The sequence below is a fragment of the Nuphar pumila genome, chromosome 7, assembly GCF_984573655.1.
Source record: "Nuphar pumila chromosome 7, dmNupPumi1.hap1.1, whole genome shotgun sequence".
Lineage (NCBI taxonomy): Eukaryota > Viridiplantae > Streptophyta > Magnoliopsida > Nymphaeales > Nymphaeaceae > Nuphar > Nuphar pumila.
In genome coordinates, this window is record NC_143255.1 from 51,705,259 (window position 1) to 51,719,881 (window position 14,623).

Sequence of the window (14,623 nt, forward strand, 5' to 3'; positions counted from 1 at the left end):
CACTCCTAGGTGTCTGTCAGGTCTGTGGAAATGATGACGGAAAGAGTCTGGTCCTTGCCTAAAAAGGCATACTTAAGCGAAGTTGATAAGAGCTTTAATTTAAGTTTAGGCAGACTCTCAATGGAAGGTCGTACAAGCTTCTCTGCCAACTCAGGGAGTGGGTCGAAGTGTCATGTATAATTCAGCTCACTAAATTGTCTATCAATCAATCCAAGGCATCTCCTTCGAGTGATTCATTCTCCTCCTCTTGAAGTGGATTGCTTAATGTCCATATCGGCTTTGCTTCTACCAGGTCCTGAACCAAATCAGCCTGGAAAGAAGCACTCTCTCCTACAGGGCCTATCATTGCGTTGAAAATGTTCAACCTCATCTTCCTATTGTCGAACAAAATATCCATCACACCGGTGCAACAATTGACGCATGTGTTGGTAGTAGCTAAGAAGGGACAACCAAGAATAATGGGTGTCTGCCTCATTTCATCCATGCCCTCCATACCCAAAATGATGAAGTCTACAGGGAAATATAAGTCTTCCACCTTGACCAACATGTTCTCAAGAATCCCTTGCAGGATCTTGACTGGACAATCTGCTAGCTGCAGGGTCATCGGTGTCGGCTTCATCTCCTTTAATCCAAATGCGTCATAAAAGAAACCCAGCAAGATGTTCACACTTACCCTGAGGTCAAGCAAAGTACTCTTGACTGTAATGTCTCCTATGACACAAGAGATAATAGGAGCATTTGGGTCCTTGAGCTTCGATAGAATTTGGTGCTGGAGCATTCCACTCACCTGCTCAGTTATATAAATCGTCTTCGGTATATTAGGCTGCAACTTCTGTTTCTACATACAAAGCTCCTTCAGAAACTTTGCATATGTAGAGACTTGTTGAATGGCATCAAGCAAATGAAGGTTTATCTGAATATGCTTGAATATCTCAAGCATCTCCTGCATGTTCACTCCCTACTTGCCGAACAACTTTGGCATCTCTAGCACCTTAGGAAAGGGGTCTTTTGGTATATAGGACTTGGAAGGCTCAGATGAAGAAGCCCTCACGCTTTCTTGAGGTATGATAGTAGGGACTGACTACTTTTCATGCTTTCTTCTACAGCCTCCCTCGCTTTATATTACTTCCCACTCCTAAGGGTTGTAACTGCTTGAGCCTGCCCTTGATGGGCATCTGTCATGTGCAGGCCATGTATTGGCTCCTTACCTTTAGGGTTAACCACCGACTAACTAGGCAGTGTCCCCTCGCTTTACCTGCTAAGCGCCTTGATGAGCTATCCCATCTGCATCTCTAATTTGGCAATAGACTGCGTGTGAGAGCTCATATTCACATTGATATCTGAGAAGGTCTGCAACATCTTGTCCTCAACGGATTGAATGGATGCAGACTCATGGGATGGAGACTGACTAAATGAAAGTTGGCTGAAAGAAAACTAGACTGCTGAAAATCAGACGCATAACCTCCTTACCTGGGTGGGTTCTAGAAATGGATGGGGGGTTGGTTCTGTGGATTTCTCCATGAGAAATTGAGATGGTTTCGCCAACCCGAGTTATAGGTGTTGGAAAATAGGTTGGGCACAGGTTTAGTGAAACCTTACACCATCTGAGTTTGCTTCTAGACAAACTCAGAGTATTGTGGCGTTGCAGGGTAGTAAAAAACATGGTGTGCTAGGCTAGCACACATCACACACACCTGTATGGCTGGAGAGGAATTCAACAATAGCTGATCCAATTTTTGGGTCAATAGGTCGACCTTATTATGCAACTCAAGGTTCATCCCTAATTCGAAAATACCAGCCTTCTTGGCACCAATAGGGGTAGGTGTAGCCTACTCAGATCGTGAGGCTAAAGCGTGATGCATCAAATTCTCGCTCAGGGTCTCAAACAGGGCCCACGCCTCATCCTCACTCTTCAGCATGAAAGTGCCCCCACAGGCTGCATCAACCATCTGACGATTCTTCTTAGTCAGCCCATTATAAAAGTATTACACTAGTTGCCAATGGGACACCTGGTGATGAGGACACTTTCAAAGAAGATCTTTTATCCTCTCCCAAGTCTCATGAAATAGTTCTCCCTCGATTTGTGAAAAGTTGGGGATGACTTTTTGATACTGGTTCATTTTACCAATCAAAAAGTATTTTTTGAGGAACTCTCTTTGCATGCGTTCCCAAGTGGTAATTTGAACTATATATAAAGCCTTCAACCAGTGTTTGACTTTGTCCTTGAGAGAGAAAATGAATAACGTCAACCTAAACGTGTTATCCCCAAAATTATTGATCTGCACTATAAAGCATATCTCGAGGAACTCATCAAGGTAATGGTAGGGGTCCCCAAAATTGGTTTGCTCCTACAACAAGTCTAGTGATACAGGAGGCGTGAGTATATTTATTGGGAATAAAATACTTCCTCAGGAAACGGGTCAACTGCTGATCTTCAACCATGAGGCCAGATCGATGGGCTCTCCTAATACTAGATTCACTTTCCTCAAATGACTCAACAAGTTTGGGGTCAAGCGAGCGTCATCCTTGCATACACCTCAGAGTAGACTGGTGTAGCAATCATCTTAAAAGTTGGGTTTCTACCTAACTAGCGCACTAACGTGATCAAATCACACCACGAAAGCAGACAAAAACAAAATAATGAAAGCAGAAAAACAAAAAATAACCAACCACACACTTGCAACCAACAGATATTTTTGCACAAAGCAAACTATGAGCATGGTATCAACCGTGCGCAGTCACCTCCTAGGGGTAGCCTAATAGGTGGGTTGTGCAGAAAAAGTAAGTTGGTCTCTAGGTTTATAAGCACGTAGTTCTGCAATCCTAAATGCAGAAAGCAAACTAACAATCCTAATTAATCAATAAGAAAATAAACTAAAAATCCTAAATAACTGCAAAAAAAAAATTAATAACCCTAAATAACGTGAACTAGGCAACAAAATGGGTACTCAGTTCTTAGTTCGTCATTCCCCGACAACAACGCCAAAAATTTGATGCATCTTTTTCAATAGAGTATTTTAAAAATATAATTTTCAATAAAAATGTTTGTGCAAACCGTGCATCAAATAAAAATTGATTCACACTAGTGGTGAAGTCTGGGTCAAACTCAGGAAACAAAATAAGTACTTTTGGACCACACACAGAACTACTTTTGTTGCCTTAAAAATAAAGATTAATTAATTAACTAAATAAAAGAATGAGTACTACCCTCCGTGGAGGACTTACAAATATTAATTAATGGTTTTATTACAGACCCAATGAATTAAATAAAATAAAGTCCTAATCTAGAAATAAAAAGAAAAGGTCTTTAGTGCACAAGCCGCTCATCCCTTTAGTTGTTGCTATAATCTTTCCTTTCTTTTGAGGGTTGCTTAAAGGGCTCCTTGAGGGGCCTGAAGGTTCTTTTGAGGGGACCGTTTAGGGATTTCAAAGGGCTCTTCAAGGGCTTGTTTGAGGACTCACCATACGTTTGAACGCTTTTCTACAAGAATAAAAACACAAAATGAAACAAAATAGGACAAAACTAGACAAAAACTTAAGGTTAGTTGAATAAAAATTCAGCAAACAAGAATCTAAACAACTACTAATCAAACTAATTAAAATACTAGAACACAAAAGAGCAAAACAAACTAACTAACTAAATGACAAATTGCAACAACCTATGCAATGACCAACTACTTAACGCTTATGCAACTAACTAAATCTGAAATAATAAAACGTGTATGAAACAAACTACCTAATGCTTGGGTCACTAATTACTTAAAACAACTTCAACACTACTATTTAATTAAACGACTTCCTGAAAAAAGACTATATGATCTAGATTTAAACTAATGCTGGAGTATGAATCAACTAATAAAAAAAACTAAACTAAGAAATTGCATGCATCAAAAAAAATAAAATTCTATTGGCCGAAAAACACAACCCAACCTGTATCTGGTTCACACACAATCTATTCATCTTGCAGCTCACTGTGATCCGATCTAAACTCGTCCAGCAATCACCTTGAAATAAGTTTTTGATCAAAACAAATTACTGTTGAACTTGACCCAGGTATTGATGCTGAAGTGGACCAGTAAGCAGAGTTTCACGCTGGTTCTCTAAACAACATCAAACACGTTGATGTCTTTTTTTGTAATCGTTGTAAATTTTGAAAAGATTTTTATATGAAAAACATGTGAAAACCAGACATCAAATAATAAAAACCGGTTCTCACTAGTGGATGAGACCGAGTCGAACTCAGGGAACGGGAATATTTTGTATTCAAGCACACAATTCTAAACTATTCTTTATTGCTGAATTATTGAAATGTAAATTGTTCTAAGAAAAGTAAAAACAACTAGCTATTACAACAAATGAATACCCTTCGCAGAGGGCATAAAGTGCAATATTTACAAACCCAATTAAAATTCTAAGTCTAAACTGAAAAGTAAAAATCTTCTATCTTCGTACTTCGTGTCACGTAGTCTCTTTAGCTCCAATCTCGTGCAATTCTGCACAAGTCAAAAGGACACGAGCAGTACCAGAAATAGAAATATACTCGCTAAATGATCTAATGAAATCACAATTCACTAAGAAATGCTAAACAAGTAACTACTTAATCTACTAGCAAAGCACTTAACAACAACTAATTATATCTAGCTAATTATTTACTAACATCTAACAATTAACTAATATTCAATTAACTAATGTCGAACCAAAAACAAGGAATGGACAAAATAAGAGATTTATATAAGGAAAAGCAAAACAGTTATTGAAACAGGAACAAAATAGTGAAATTCAACAACAAATGAAAAAATACTAAACAAGGAAAATGATTGAACTAAGTAATTTGAAAAAGATATGAATCATGAAAAAAACATTGAAAACAAAGAATGCAAACAATCGGAAAATGAACAGTAACAGCTATTAAACTTTGAATAACGGATTGAGTTCAATTGATCAATCACCAGCTTCTATCAGACACTTTAAGAAAATCATAGTTCAGCTTTGAATAGTTTCAAATTGAACAGAATTTTACATTGCTGAACAAAATTTCTGCATATTAATTAGTGAAATACAGTCAATTCAAATACTCAACAACTCCAATGGATGCTTGGATTCACTCATGCAATCAATTTCAGTTTGATCGAATGCATATGTAATGTAGATAAACACTGGAGATACAACAGTTTCAGGAAATCACTGTAAATTTAAAGCTCAAAAACAACTTCAATTCACCAGAAAGATCAGATGATCTATTACCGGAAAAAAAACAGAGATGCCGGAAAGAGAAAAAAAATTAGAAACAAACATATCGATTTGCATTTTAATCACTTGGAATTATCTCAATCCGATTTCTTCAGTTGATCAAACAATGCTCACTCATACTGAAATTTCTTAAACATCATTCAGTTGATCAATCCAGATTTTCATTATCCAAGATTTACTCATCGGAAAACAACAACCGCACGGTGATCAGAATTCCAGAACTTATCTTTCACCGGAAAATGCAAATATCGATCCAGATGATCGATAATGCTTAGAACAGATTTTTTTTTCTGATAACAATAAACGAATTCACTAAATCTGAATCAAGAATTTGATCAGATCATCAAGATTTATTCATCAGAACAACATTCCGGTCAGAATAATTGTCAATCACCGGAGTTCTTCACAGAATTTTTTTTTCGTTTTATGTTTCTTGTTTTTTTTTTTTTCCAATTTGAAATTCAAACATTATGATTCAGAAAGAATTAAACTGAAGAAGAAGAAGTAGAAGAAGAAGAAGAAGAAGAAGAAGATGATGACTTACAGGAAATGAGGGAGAAGATGGCTTCCAACTCGTGCGCTGCAATCGATCGAAGAACTCCTTGCCACCGGATGAAGAATCTTTGCTGCTGCTGGAAGAAAAAGAAGAAGAAGAAGAAGAAGTAGAAGGAATCCGGCAACTGGGAAACAGAAGGAATAGGTGAAAAGTAGAGGGGGAAAAGAAAATTTTGGCGCACAAAAATGGAGCCCCCTCCGATCTGCTTTACACCCCTTTTTAAAAGGTTTCAAACCGGTTGGAACCGGTTTGAAACAACCATTGGTTATTTTCAAAACTTCCAAACCGGTTCCAGCCGGTTTGGTTTTCACTTTCTCCTTTTTAGAAATACAAACCGGTTCCACCTGGTTTGTATTATTATTTAGATATTTTTTTTCTTTATTTATTATTTTTATTTTTATTTTTTTCAAAAGTAAAGAAAACTGTGAAACTTTTCAAAAACCAAACTATTTATAAAAGAACTTCAAAAACTAATCTACTATATTTTTCTTCTTTTCTAAAACAACACTTAAAATGAATAAAACTATTTTTCTCTAATTTTTTTATTTTTTTCTTTTTAATAAAACTAAAACCACTAAAAAAAAACTAAAATAGGCATAAGAATGTAAAATAAAACTATTTTTTATTCATTTTCTAATTTTAAATCATTTTAGCACTTTTACTCAAAAACTAACATAATATTGGGTTTTTGAAACATTATTTTATAAAATCATGCATATTTAAATGTTAATAACCCTGAATTATATGCATGATCAAATACCCCCATGCTTATGTTTTGCTAGTCCTCGAGCAAACTAGAAAAATGCAAGAAATCAAACTATCACCTAACTCACTTTCGTAGGAATCACGGTTGCATTTAGCTCATGCAACAAGCCCTTTCAACCCATGGGTTACCCCAGTGGACGAGTAAGGTCTCGTGAGGGTTTGCAGTGATGCTACCCACAAACATCTCTTTCATGTATGCATAATATTACACATCCTCACAATCAGTAGATAATCAAAGACTTTATTTTCACAAATATTTCCTGTTATTTCAAAATCATAATATAATTAGAATCTTTTATGTACCACCACAGAAAAAGAATTTCTTTCACTTTTCTAAAAATCACAATTATTTATGTTTAATTCTTAGAAAATCCAATAAAAATATATTATTATTTACTTATCCTCACTCATATGTTTTCTACACAGGTTTTCTCAATCACACTTCTAAGCATTTAACTTTTCTTTCTTTTTAAGCTCTTTTCTCTCTCTTTTTTTTCTTTCTTTTCACGCTTTTTCTTTTTGCGCACTTATTTTTCTCATATAGTTTGCGTGTGGTCTGCTTCTATGCCTTGTGCAATGTCAATATCTTCTATACTTTTTCATACCAAAAGATATCAACTAAGACATAAAAGTGACTTCCTTCATTCACCCTTATAACATGAGAGTCAAACATTTCAACTTGTATATGTTCTCAGTTACTTAGGATCACGAAGTTTTCCACTCTCCTTTTCGAAAATGGAATTAAAAGTTTCAACTTACATCTAAGTTCCATCTACTAAGGATTGTGGAATTATCCAAACAACCTAACGCATGCTTTTTCTCACTTTTTGAGCTCATTTTTATGCTTTTGTTCATTTGCTTAGTTTTTCAAAAATAGAACTGTGCATATTCATATTTATGATTCAAAATAAATTCTAAAATGTATCTATCATCATTTCCTCGAAATCCGCATAAACAACCATAATTTTTAGATCTATGTCAGAAAAAAAAAATCGTGGGGCTTAAAAATCCTCTAAAAACATCAGATTTGAAATAACATTCATATAAGTTCAACTTTTTCTTTAAAAATCTACTTTTCATGAAATATGTGTAAACATGTGCAAGAACGTAGACAAAAATATTCTGGTGAGCTACTACACCCTCCCCCATGCTTGAATTATACTGTCCCAGTGGCATTCCCCCATGCTTATGTGAAACTAAGTGAATGCACATGAGATAAAATCAATGAGGGAAAGAAAGTAAACTCAATGAAATCTAAAATGTGAAAATATGCCTACCCTGATCATAGTTTATGAATTATGCACATGAACTATATGAAAGTACTCTTAAAAAAAAATTTGTTTTTCAATGAATATTTACAAAATTTTAAAATATATACAAACATGTGTGAGTCCTAAACTTCTAAAAGATCAACATCCTCAATGTCTTGTCCTGTCCCAGTATCTGAGATATAAGGCTTCAGCCGTTGCCCATTTACTTTAAAAATAGCACCCGTACGAGGGTCAAAAAGATCTATCGCTCCATATGGAAACACCCTATGCACAACAAATGGACCATTCCATCTTGACTTCAACTTACCTGGAAAAAGATGAAAACGTGAATGATAAAGCCATACCTTTTGCCCAGGCTCGAACTGTTTCCTAACAATATATCGATCATGAAAATGCTTAGTTCGAGCTTTGTAAATCTTTGCACTCTCATAGGCCTCATTACGCAATTCCTCTAGCTCACTCAACTGTAATTTTCTCTCGACTCCAGCTTGGGTCATGTTGAAATTGATTTTTTTTATAGCCCAATATGCTCTATGTTCTAACTCAACGGGAAGATGGCAAGGTTTCCCAAAAACTAATCGAAATGGTGACATACCAATCGGGGTCTTAAAAGCAGTCCTATAAGCCCACAAGGCATCATCAAGGCGCTGAGACCAATCCTTGCGGTCTGGTCTGACTATCTTTTCAAGAATCCTCTTTATCTCCCTGTTAGATACCTCAACTTGGCCGCTGGTTTGTGGGTGGTAAGGTGTAGCAATCCGATGATGCACAGAATATTTCCTAAGTAAGGAAGCTACCTGCACATTACGAAAGTGCGTACCACCATCACTGATGATCGCTCTAGGAACTTCGAACCGACTAAAAATGTTGTGTTTGATAAACCGAAGCACCTCTTTATGATCATTGGTCCGGGTGGCCACAGCCTCGACCCATTTTGAAACATAATCAACCGCCACTAAAATATATGTAAATCCAAATGATGGCAGAAAAGGACCCATGAAATCAATGCCCCAAACATCAAAAATTTCCACAATCAGAATAGGTAAAAGAGGCATCATGTCGCGCTTGGTAATGCGACCTGTTTGCTGACATCGCAAACACTTCCTACAGAATTCGTGAGCATCTCTATGAAGTGTGGGCCACCAAAATCCAGACTGAAGGACTTTTGCAGCAGTCTTCCGACTAGAAAAATGACCTCCACAAGCTAAAGAATGACAAAATGATAAAATGGAATGATACTCTTCTTTGGGCACACATCTCCGAATCATCTGGTCCGGGCAGGATCTAAATAATTCTGGTTCTTCACAAAAATAATGTTTCACCTGCGCAAAAAATCTATCTTTTTCATTCCGGTTCCAGTGCGCAGGATACTCTCTAGTAACCAGAAAATTTACGATGTCCGCGAACCAAGGTAAACGCTTGACATGAAATAACTGCTCATCCGGAAAAGAATCAACAATCTGTCCTTGATCAATAGATGAATCTATAGTCAGTCTAGACAGATGATCTGCTACAAGATTCTTACATCCACTCTTATCTCGAATCTCAATATCAAATTCTTGTAACAGAAGAATCCAACGAATGAGACGCGGTTTAGCATCCTTTTTACTCATCAAATATCTCAATGCAGCATGATCTGAGTAAATGATAACTTTGGAGCCTAACAAATATGATCGAAACTTCTCAAGTGCAAATACAACGGCTAGTAACTCCTTCTCAGTGGTAGTATAATGCATTTGTGTGTCAGAAAGAGTCCTACTAGCATAATGAATAACATGAGATCGTTTCTCAATCTTCTGTCCTAAAATTGCTCCAACCGCATAATCTGAAGCGTCACACATAATCTCAAAAGGCACTGACCACTCAGGAGATCTGAGAATAGGAGCAGTGGTCAGTGCTCCCTTTAGGGCTAAGAATGCCTTCAGACAGGCATCATCAAACACAAACGACTGGTCTTTTGACAACAGGTTACACAACGGTCTAGAAATCTGACTAAAATCCTTAATGAACCGTCTATAGAAACCTGCATGCCCTAAAAATGAACGCACTTGCCTCACAGAGGTCGGTGGAGCTAATTTGACAATGGTCTCCACTTTGGCCTTATCGACCTCAATACCTTTCTCGGACACAATATGTCCAAGAACAATCCCCTGCTGTACCATGAAATGACTCTTTTCCCAACTAAGCACTAGATTTGTCTCCCTACAACGCTGAAGTACACGAGATAATTTTTGGAGACAATCATCAAAAGAAGAGCCATAAACCGAGAAATCGTCCATGAAAATCTCAAGGACATCATCCATCATGTCAGAGAAAATCGCCATCATACATCTCTGAAATGTAGCCGGGGCATTACAAAGCCCAAACGGCATCCTCCTATACGCAAATGTACCATAGGGACAGGTAAATGTCGTCTTATCCTGATCCTCGGGATGAACGACCACCTGGTTATATCCGGAATATCCATCTAAAAAGCAATAATATTGCTGGCCTGCAAGTCTTTCTAAAATTTGGTCGATGAACGGTAACGGGAAATGATCTTTCCTAGTTGCACTGTTCAACTTCCTATAGTCAATACATACTCTCCATCCCGTAGTAATCCTCATGGGAATGCTCTCTCCTTTCTCATTCTTCTCCACAGTGAGCCCAGACTTTTTGGGAACAACCTAGGTAGGACTCACCCACTGACTATCGGAGATGGGATAAATAATCCCAGCATCTAACAATTTAATTACTTCCTTCTTCACCACTTCTTTCATGTGAGGATTTAATCTCCTTTGTGATTCTCTTGAGGGTTTAGCTCCCTCATCTATAATGATCCGATGCATACAAAAGGAGGGGTCAATCCCCTTTAAATCCGCCACAGACCATCCAATAGCTTCCTTGTGCTCATGCAAAACCTGTAACAACTGATGCTCCTGTGAATCTGTCAGGTTTGCAGAAATAATAACTGGGAGAGTCTGCTCTTTTCCTAAAAAGACATACTTGAGTGAAGCTGGTAAAGGCTTCAACTCCAATTCTGGGGGACTCTCTATCGATGGCTTTGCGGGCTTCTCAGCTAACTCTGGAAGTGGTTCGGAATGCCAAATCCCACTGACATTATCTGCCTCACTATCTATCATATCAAGGCGATCCTCTTTGAATGATTCATCAACCTCCTCTTGAGGTGGATCACTCAACAACCAATCATGTTCAGCTTCTATAATATCCTGAATGATATCAACCTCAAAAGAAGCTTCTTCAGTATCAGACTCCATCGATGCACAAAAAATGTTCATCCTCATTTTCCTATTTCCAAATGAAACATTCATCTCACCAGTGCGGCAATTAATGCACGCATTGGCGGTAGCTAGGAAAGGGCGACCAAGAATAATAGGAGTCTGTCTGATGCTATCAACTCCCTCCATATCTAATATCACGAAGTCGACAGGGTAATAACAATCCTCCACCTTGACTAAAACATCTTCAAGTATCCCTTTTGGGACCTTAATCGATCTATCTGCTAATTGAAGCGTCATAGGTGTGGATTTCATCTCTTTCAATCCAAATTTGTCATAGAAGAAACCCGACAAAATGTTAACACTTGCCCCAAGGTCAAGCAAAGCACGCTCAATAGTAATGTTTCCTATGACACATGAGATGATAGGGGTCCCTGGGTCATTAAGTTTGGGTGGAGTCTGGTGTTGTAATACTGCACTGATCTGCTCCGTCAAATATATTTTCTTCTGCGCATGGAACCTCAACTTCCTTTTCTGCGTACAAAGCTCTTTGAGGAACTTTGCATATGCAGGGACTTGCTGGATGGCATCTAGTAAGGGAAGGTTTATATGGACGTGCTTGAATATCTCAAGCATCTCTTGCATGTTTACTCCCGACTTACCTAATGCTCTTGGTTTCTCTAACGCCTCAGGAAAGGGGGCTTTAGGAATATGGGTTGTGGAAGGCTCAAATGGAAGAACCTTCTCGCTTTCCTGAGGTACAACATTAGGGACAGGCTGCTTCTTACTTATCTTCTCTCTTTCTTCTGCAGCCTCCCTCAAATGATACTGCTTCCCACTTCTAAGGGTTACTATTGCCTGAGCTTGCTCTTGATGTGTATCTGTCATATGCAAACTCTGCAGAGGTTCTTTACCCCTAGGGTTAACTATAGGCTGACTAGGCAATGCTCCCTCACTTCTCCTGCTAAGTGCTTCAGCGAGTTGCCCCATTTGAGTTTCTAACTTTGCAATCGACTGGGTATGTGAGCTCAAAGCTTGCAAAATCTTATCCTCAAAAGATTGACTAGGTGAAGGCTCCTGAAAATGGGGTTGAGTATAAGCAGGTTGGGCTGGAGGGTCATTGGATCTTTGAAATCCAGGTGTATAACCACCTTGTCTGGATTGACTCTGGGAAGGGTTAAGGGCTTGAGCTTGTGAGTTACGCCATGAGAAATTTGGATGGTTTCGCCAGCCCGGGTTGTAAGTATTGGCAAATGGATTGGGTGCGGGCCTAGCGAAGTTTTGAGCCATCTGAGCTTGCACTTGGACAAACTCAGGATACTGTGGCGCAGCTGGACACTGGAGAACATGGTGTGCAGGACTCGCACACAACGCACACACCTGCATGGCAGGAGAGGGACCCAACAACAATTGATCTAATTTCTAGGACAGTTGGTCTACCTTGTTGCTCAACTCAAGGTTCATCCCTATTTCGAAAATACCTGCCTTCTTAGCGCTATCCTGTACAGGTGCAACTCTATCAGACCGTGAAGCTGTCGCGTGGTGCATCGAATTCTCGCTTAATGTCTCAAAGAGCAACCATGCTTCATCCTCACTCTTGAGCATGAAAGTACCCTCACATGCGGCATCAACCATTTGACGATTCTTCTCAGTAAGACCGTCATAGAAATATTGCACCAGTTGCCATCGAGGCACCTGGTGGTGGGGACACTTGCGGAGAAGATCCTTCATCCTCTCCCAAGTCTCATGGAACAGTTCCCCCTCTATTTGCGAAAAACTGGTGATGGCCTTTCGATACTGATTCGTCTTACCGATTGGGAAATATTTTTTTAAAAATTCTCTTTGCATATGTTCCCACGTGGTAATTCGAACTGTATCTAATGCCTTCAGCCAGTGTTTGGCTTTATCCTTCAGAGAGAAGGGAAACAGGGTCAACCTCATAGCATCATCTCCAAAGTTGTTGATTCTCATTGTAGAACAAATCTCTAAGAATTCGTCGAGATGACGATATGGGTCTTCATTGCTAAGGCCATAAAATGAGGGTAGCATTTGGATTACACTGGCCTTAATCTCAAACTGATTTGCTCCTACATCAGGTCTTGTGATGCAGGAGGCGGGAGTATAGGTGTTAGGCATGAAGTACTCCCTAAGGGGACGAGTAATCTGTTGATTCTCAGCCATGGTTGCAGATCTTTGTGCTCTCCTAATAAGGGACTCGGGGTCCTCAATCGGTTCTACCAGCTCAGGGTCAAGTGAGCGTCGCCCTTGCATACACCTTAGAGTAGACCGGTGTAGCTCACGTCCTAACTTTGGGTTTTCTACCTAACTAACGCACTAAGCGGCCAAACCACGCAAACCACAAAACGAGTAAACTAAAAAACAACAAAAACTAAACAAACACCACGCAGTTACACATAACAGAGATTATGCATGAGAAATATAAAATCTATGTGTACGGTACCAATCGTACACAGTCACCTCTAAGGGGATCCTAATAGGTGGGTTGTGCAGAAAAGAAAGCTCGTCTCTAAGATATGCACATACGTGGTTCTAAACCTAAATGCAACACAAACACTAGGCAATAAAGTGAATACTAATATTACGCCGTTCCCCGGCAACGGTGCCAAAAATTTGATGTCTTTTTTTGTAATCGTTGTAAATTTTGAAAAGATTTTTATATGAAAAACATGTGAAAACCAGACATCAAATAATAAAAACCGGTTCTCCCTAGTGGATGAGACCGAGTCGAACTCAGGGAACGGGAATATTTTGTATTCAAGCACACAATTCTAAACTATTCTTTATTGCTGAATTATTGAAATGTAAACTGTTCTAAGAAAAGTAAAAACAACTAGCGATTACAACAAATGAATACCCTTCGTAGAGGGCGTAAAGTGCAATATTTACAAACCCAATTAAAATTCTAAGTCTAAACTGAAAAGTAAAAATCTTCTATCTTCGTACTTTGTGTCACGTAGTCTCTTTAGCTCCAATCTCGTGCAATCCTGCACAAGTCAAAAGGACACGAGCAGTACCAGAAATAGAAATATACTCGCTAAATGATCTAATGAAATCACAATTCACTAAGAAATGCTAAACAAGTAACTACTTAATCTACTAGCAAAGCACTTAACAACAACTAATTATATCTAGCTAATTATTTACTAACATCTAACAATTAACTAATATTCAATTAACTAATGTCGAACCAAAAACAAGGAATGGACAAAATAAGAGATTTATATAAGGAAAAGCAAAACAGTTATTGAAACAGGAACAAAATAGTGAAATTCAACAACAAATGAAAAAATACTAAACAAGGAAAATGATTGAACTAAGTAATTTGAAAAAGATATGAATCATGAAAAAAACATTGAAAACAAAGAATGCAAACAATCGGAAAATGAACAGTAACAGCTATTAAACTTTGAATAACAGATTGAGTTCAATTGATCAATCGCCAGCTTCTATCAGACACTTTAAGAAAATCATAGTTCAGCTTTGAATAGTTTCAAATTGAACAGAATTTTACATTGTTGAACAAAATTTCTGCATATTAATTA

General features: G+C 38.1%; 1 pseudogene; it reads right to left on the reverse strand.

Moving 5' to 3' along the window:
• Positions 1 to 205: 205 nt before the first annotated feature.
• Positions 206 to 11,705, reverse strand: LOC149832245 (uncharacterized; annotated as a pseudogene).
• Between the last annotated feature and the right edge of the window lie 2,918 nt (positions 11,706 to 14,623).